Genomic DNA, 6,905 nt, shown 5'->3' with positions numbered 1-6,905 from the left:
CCCAATGCCACAATGTTGTTGTGTCTTTTTTTTTTTTTTTTTTAAATGGATGCCACATCATTAGTAGTTGCTTTAGAGCACCATTTTTTTAAAAAAAAAAAAAAAAAGTGAATGCCACGTCATTAGTGGTTTGCTTTATAGCACCACTGTTAGTGGTCTCTATCATTGCCCATAATTCTAAAACCAGTGGCATAGCCAAAAACTTTGCTTACTAGTGTCATTTAATCACTGATCAGTACCTCATATTTTTATTTCTAAGAAAGCTATAAAAATATATTTATTTTTTTTACATAATAAACTATACTATACTGTAATATCATATGTTAGCCATATTAATATCATAATGTAATTCAAACTTACCAAATTATATTGACAACAAAATTTAAAAAAGCAAGATAGTACAGTTGTTCAAAGGGCTTCTTGATGGTGGTGGTGGTGGGAAAGATGATGACGAGGAAGATGATGACGAGGGAGGATGGAGGAGGACGGATTTGGGTAATTCAGGGAATGATGAGGGAGAGAAAGAGAGAAGTGAGTTTGAATATATATATATATATATATATTTAAATTTGGGATCAAAAAGTATTTTTTTAAAAAAAAAAATTTCTGTTTAAATGAGATAGTAGGAGATAAATTAATATGTGTGGGGATGTATTTTCTGAATACCAACACGTGGCAAGTTGACACCGACGTGTCAGCCGAGATGCCACGTATCCAGGTTGTGACGCCGAGGTTATCTCGGCAAGGCCGAGGTTATCTCCGAAGATATCAGAATCCGAGATACATGGATAAAAGATAAGGGACAGGAGTCCTAGAGTAAAGAGAAGACTTTGCTAAGATAAGGATAAAGCTCTTAGGGAGTTTATCTTTATCTCTTGAGAAATCCAAAGTAAGTACAGAATTGGAGTCCATAGAAGTCAAGCTTCTAGTGGGACTAGGATTGAGTAAACTATAAAAAAGAGGCACCCCCGTGGGTCTAAGGTACGCAGTTTTATGCTTTGAGTAGTGAGTTTAGCACTTGATTATCTTTGAGAGATATACTGACTTGATCGTCGGAGTGCCCCCGGGTGGAAGAGCCACCGCCGGAGCCTTTTCTTTCTGTTACAAGTTTGCTGAAGCCATCTATTCTGCCGGTGCTCTCCAGCTGATTACTAGGCGGGCAGTGTGGTCAGAAAATCACTCACACAATTTGGCGCCGTCTATGGGAACTTAGAAGAATAGATGGCCAGTAACGGACAGAGGGAAAACATTGGGGGCGACACTCATGCTGGGAGTGGCAGACCAATTGACCTTGACGTTGAAGGAGACAACAACAATACAGAAACTCATGACCAGGGCCACGGAGAGAAAGACGTCGGCCAGGAGGGCGACGCTTCGAAGAGGACAGACCAAAACAAGTATTATAATGAAGATAACCTTCAGGAATGGAGGGATAGGTGCCTACGGAGGGATGATGAAGTAAAAGACTTGGCAAACAAGTTGGCAGACCTACAGTCAGTGGTCAACTTCATAATGCAAAACAATGTCATGCAGCCACCATACCCGCTGCAGGATACACCGATGCCAGCAACTAACACCCAGAAGGGAGGAAGAAGAATAATCCCCGAAGTCCCTCAGTACACCAGGAGCGGAAGGCACTCTCACCGACCTTCCAGGGAAGGCGGACGAGAGGAGTCCCGAAGAACGTATCACACGAAGGACCCAGAACCCAAAGAACATCGACATGTTCAAGGGCAAGTGCTTTGCTTTGACACAACACATGGAGAGAGATCAAAACGAGCCTACCACGAGACCGAAAGTAGTGTGCCGAAGAGATTGAAGTCCAGAGATAGCCGAGCTCCAGGAAGGAGTAAAGAAGACTTGAGAGATCACCTCAAGAGGAAGCAACAGAATGTTGAAGCCGAGGTAACCTCCCCGGTTAAGCCGAGGACACTATTCTTGGTGAAACTAAACAAATTTCAAGCACCAAAGCGATTCAGTATGCCGAGGTTCCAAATATATGATGGTAAGTCAGATCCCAACTTCCACGTCGGGCTATACCTGAATTCGATGGCATTATATAGTGGGAACGAGCCGTTGCCCTGCAAAGTGTTCCCCTCGTCCTTTGGGAAAATTGCATCAGATTGGTTCCATAAACTACCGAAGGGAAGCGTAAAGACTTGGGAAGGCCTGGCCGAGATGTTTGTGGCCAGGTTTGTAACGAACAAACTGCAGCCATCGAGGGTGGACGCATTGATGGCTCTGAAGATCAGCAAAGACGAAGGCCTTAGGGCCTATGCGAAAAGGTACTATGAGGTGTTCAATCGAATACCAGAATGTAATTAAGAAGTAGCGGTCGTGTCATTCAAGAACGACCTGAAAGACAATTGTCCACTACGGAAGTCTTTGGCAAAAACTTTGCCAAAAAGCACGGAAGAGCTCATGGCGAGAATTGAGAAATATGCCAGAGCCGAGGAGGACACATCGGGGAATAAGGAGGTAAAGCAGGAAAAAGGGAACGGCTCGCCGAAGTGAAGCCGAGGTGACAACGGATTTAACAAATCGGAGATAGAATTGAGGGGTAAACAGGTAGTAACAACTATACTCCGAGTCCCGATCCACAAAGTCTTGGATCAAATACGAAACCAACCCTATTTCAGAGCTCCAACAAGAGCACCAGGGGAATTTATGGGAAGAAACGTTGGTAGGCATTGTGCTTACCACAATGAAGAAGGGCACCCAACTCAGGGTTGCAGAGCCCTAAAAGCACACTTAGAAGACTTGGTAAGGCAAGGCCATCTGAGGGACCTTGTTGATGAGGCCAGGACAAGAGAAGAACAGGCAAGATTGCCTCAAGCACCAGCAGCTCCGCCTCCCCCAGCACAGCAACCACAGACAGGAGGACCACGGGTGGTTAATGTAATTCACTCAAATGTAAACGAAAGCGACATTTGGGGAGAAACCCAAAGAGTAAAACACCTGCAGCACGTGAACCAGGTCGGACATAAAAGACCTCGGCCTGAAGAGTGTCGAGGACCGATGATAGCCTTCATAGAAGCTAACCTAGAGATGGTCCAGCATCCGCATAATGATGCCTTGGTAGTATCCCTCCAGGTTGGGGAGTGCCAAGTGAAACGCATCCTAATAGATCAAGGCAGCTCTTGTGACATCATGTACGTTAGATGTTACAAGGAGCTAGGCCTTCACCCAGACGACATGGAGCAATCGAATGGCCCGATGGTCGGCTTCAATGGAACGCCGACGTGGCCACTGGGCGCAACAAGCTTGGAAGTACAAGCTGGCACTAAGAAAATCAGGACAGAATTCATGGTGATTGACACACCTTCGCCATATAACATCATCTTGGAAAGACCATGGTTGCATGCAATGAGGGCAGTTCCCTCAACATTGCATCAACTACTGCAGTTCCCAACAGAGCATGGGATTGAAGAAGTTAGCGGAGATCAACTGCAGGCAAAAAGTTGCTCCATGGCAGCAATGAAGTCTACTTGTAGTGTTCAAGAGCCAAAAGAGGCAGAAATTGAAGATGAGGACGTGGAAGTACTAGAAGACGTCGGCAAAGAACCAGCCAAGAAGAGTGAAGAGGCGCTGAAGAAAAGCCTCATCCAAGATGGGGATGAAGAACGCTTCTTTCTTCTCGGCTCGGGCTTAGTCGAAGAAGAAGAAAAAGAGTTGGAGACTTTTTTAAGATCCAACATTGAGGTGTTCGCCTGGACACCTTACGAAATGCCTGGCATTGACCCCGAGGTCACTTGCCACAGACTGAATGTCGACAGGTCGGCAAAACCTGTGATTCAACGAGCCAGAAGACCGACGTTGATGCAAGTCGAACCAGTAGAAGAAGAAGTGGACAGACTTCTGGAGGCCAGGGCCATCCGAGAAGTTCATTACCCGACATGGCTCTCTAACACAGTAGTGGTAAAGAAGAAAAACGGTAAATGGCGGGTCTGCGTAGATTTTACAAGCCTGAACAAAGCTTGTCCCAAAGACTGCTTTCCTCTACCCAAGATCGACCAGTTGGTAGACGCCACCTTTGGACATGGAAGGATGAGCTTCCTGGATGGTTATAGGGGGTACCACCAGATAGCCATGTACCCCCCAGACGAAGAGAAGACAGCGTTTATCACCCCAAAAGGCCTGTACTGTTACAGAGTGATGCCTTTTGGGTTGAAAAACGTAGGAGCAACCTACCAAAGGCTGGTAACCAAAATGTTCAAACACCTGATTGGCCAAACAGTAGAAGTCTACATCGATGACATGGTCGTGAAGACCAAGGAGCCTAAGAGTCATCTTACCGACCTAAAAGAGGTATTTAAGATCCTCAAAACATATCGGCTCCGACTCAACGCATCAAAGTGCGCGTTTGGAGTTGGATCTGGTAAATTTCTGGGGTACCTGGTAACGAGAAAGGGCATAGAGGCCAGCCCAGATCAGATCAAGGCCTTCCTAGACCTACAGAGCCCAACATCGGTAAAACAGGTACAAATGCTTACTGGAAGGGCCGCAGCCCTAAACAGGTTCATAAGCCGAAGATCAGACAAATGTAAACCCTTCTTCAACCTGGTGAAGAAGACCACGGACTTCCTATGGACTGAGGAATGTGAGGCCGCTTTGGCCGACCTAAAGAAACATCTGACCACGGCTCCGGTCCTCTCGACACCTGAACCTGGGGAAGAGCTGTTTTTGTACTTAGCTGTGTCAGAACACGCAGTAAGTGCAGTGCTAATCCGAGAAGAACAAGGAGAACAAAAGGCTGTTTATTATGTAAGTAAAACCTTGGCCGACGCAGAAACAAGGTATCTACCACTAGAGAAATTAATGCTGGCCTTAGTAATGGCCTCAAAAAAATTGAACCATTACTTTCAGGCGCACAAGATTGTGGTACTCACAGAGCACCCACTGAAGTCCCTATTGCAACAAGGAGACTTAACAGGAAGAATCGCAAGATGGGCAGTTGCCTTGGGCCAGTATGACCTGGAGTTCAGGCCCAAAACAGCAATAAAGGGCCAAGTTTTGGCCGACTTCGTGGCAGAATTCACGCCTGAAACCATCGAACATCAGGCTCCGTTGAGCCAGGATGAGCATTGTCCCAGCAAGCAAGGACAATCCCAGCCTAAGGCAAAAGAGCAAAGGAAGGAAAAACTCAGACCCTACAGCATCTACATCGGCGACTCATTTAGACTGTTTGTCGATGGAAGTTCGAACCGACAAGAAGCGGGGGTAGGAGTACTGCTGATATCTCTAGATGGAGGAATAATAGAACAGTCCATCCGTTTGGGGTTCAAGGCCTCAAACAATGAAGCGGAATACGAAGCATTAATTGCAGGGCTAAAACTGGCAGCAGCAGCAGAAGCAGATGAGGTAATCTTTTTTTGTGATTCACAGTTTATTATTAACTAGTCAACAGGAGAATTTGCAGCCAGAGATGAAAGGATGTCGGCATATGCAAAAGAGGTCATCAGATTAGCAGCCCTATTTCAGAACTGCCAGCTACTCCAAGTTAGCCGAGATAACAACACCCATGCCGACGCGTTGGCTAACCTGGCAAGTTCAATGCAGACTGGAAAAACAAGAACAATTATGATCGACTATATGTCGGGCCCGAGCATAGAACCACAGAGCACAGAGCAGGAAGCAATGTGTGTGGACATGGGGCCAAGCTGGATGGATGCAGTTGTTGCATTCCTGAAAGAAGGAAAGCTGCCAGAAGATCGTAAGGAGGTACACAAAGTCAGATTGAAATTGGCAAGATTCAGTCTGATAGCAGATGGACACCTCTACAGAAGGTCCTTCACTGGACCCCTTTTAAGGTGCGTACACCCTTTGCAGGTTGAAGATTTCCTATATGAAATTCATGAAGGAATTTGGGGAAGCCATGCTGGGGGCAGATCATTAGCCCACAGGGCCATTACCTAGGGATATTGGTGGCCCTTCATGCAAAAGGATGTTGAAGCCTACGTGAAGAAGTGTGAACAATGCCAAAGGTTTGCACCTTTGATACATCAGCCAGCTGCTGACCTAAACCCAGTATCTAGCCCTTGGCCGTTTGCCCAATGGGGCATGGATCTTGTTGGGCAACTTCCCCAGGCAACTGGGCAGAGAAAATACTTGCTGGTAGCAACAGATTACTTTACGAAGTGGATAGAGGCAGAACCTCTTGCCAAAATCCGATATGTGGACGTCAAGAACTTTATATGGAGAAACATCATCACCAGATTTGGGATTCCGAGAGCAATAGTTGCTGACAACGAAACACAGTTTGACAGCAAACTCATCATGAACTTTTGTGCTAAATTCAAGATCAAGAATTACTTTTCAACACCAAGTTTTCCCCAAAGTAATGGGCAAGCAGAAGCATCCAACAAAGTAATTTTGGATGGAATAAAGAAGAGGCTACAGGCAGCAAAAGGAAAGTGGGTAGACGAATTACCCAACGTGCTTTGGGCATATCGGACTACGTCGAGAAGATCAATAGGGGAATCCCTCTTTGCCATGGCTTATGGCACAGAAGTAGTCATTCCACTGGAAGTCGGCATCCCAGGGATCCGAACCCAGGGAGTTGAGAACCGGACAAATGACATACTTTTAGCCCGAGATCTGGATCTTTTGGAAGAACGAAGAGAGAAAGCTACAATTCAGCTCGCAGTATACCAGCAACAGCTTGCCAGAGCTTACAACAAGAAGGTCAATCCAAGAGATTTTCAAGTCGGCGACCTAGTCCTGAGAAAAGTCGTTGGCAACAAGAAGGATCCCAGAGAGGGCAAGCTTGGCCCAAACTGGGAAGGACCCTACAGAATTACTTCGGTATTAGGCAATGGAGCTTATCGGCTTGAAGATAACGAGGGCAAAGCACTGCCAAGACCTTGGAACACTTGTAATTTGAAATTCTTCTATCATTAGATGTG

Source organism: Camellia sinensis, chromosome 3 (genome assembly GCF_055761805.1).
Source record: "Camellia sinensis isolate YWXY chromosome 3, ASM5576180v1, whole genome shotgun sequence".
Lineage (NCBI taxonomy): Eukaryota > Viridiplantae > Streptophyta > Magnoliopsida > Ericales > Theaceae > Camellia > Camellia sinensis.
Note: the sequence above shows the minus strand (reverse complement) of the source record.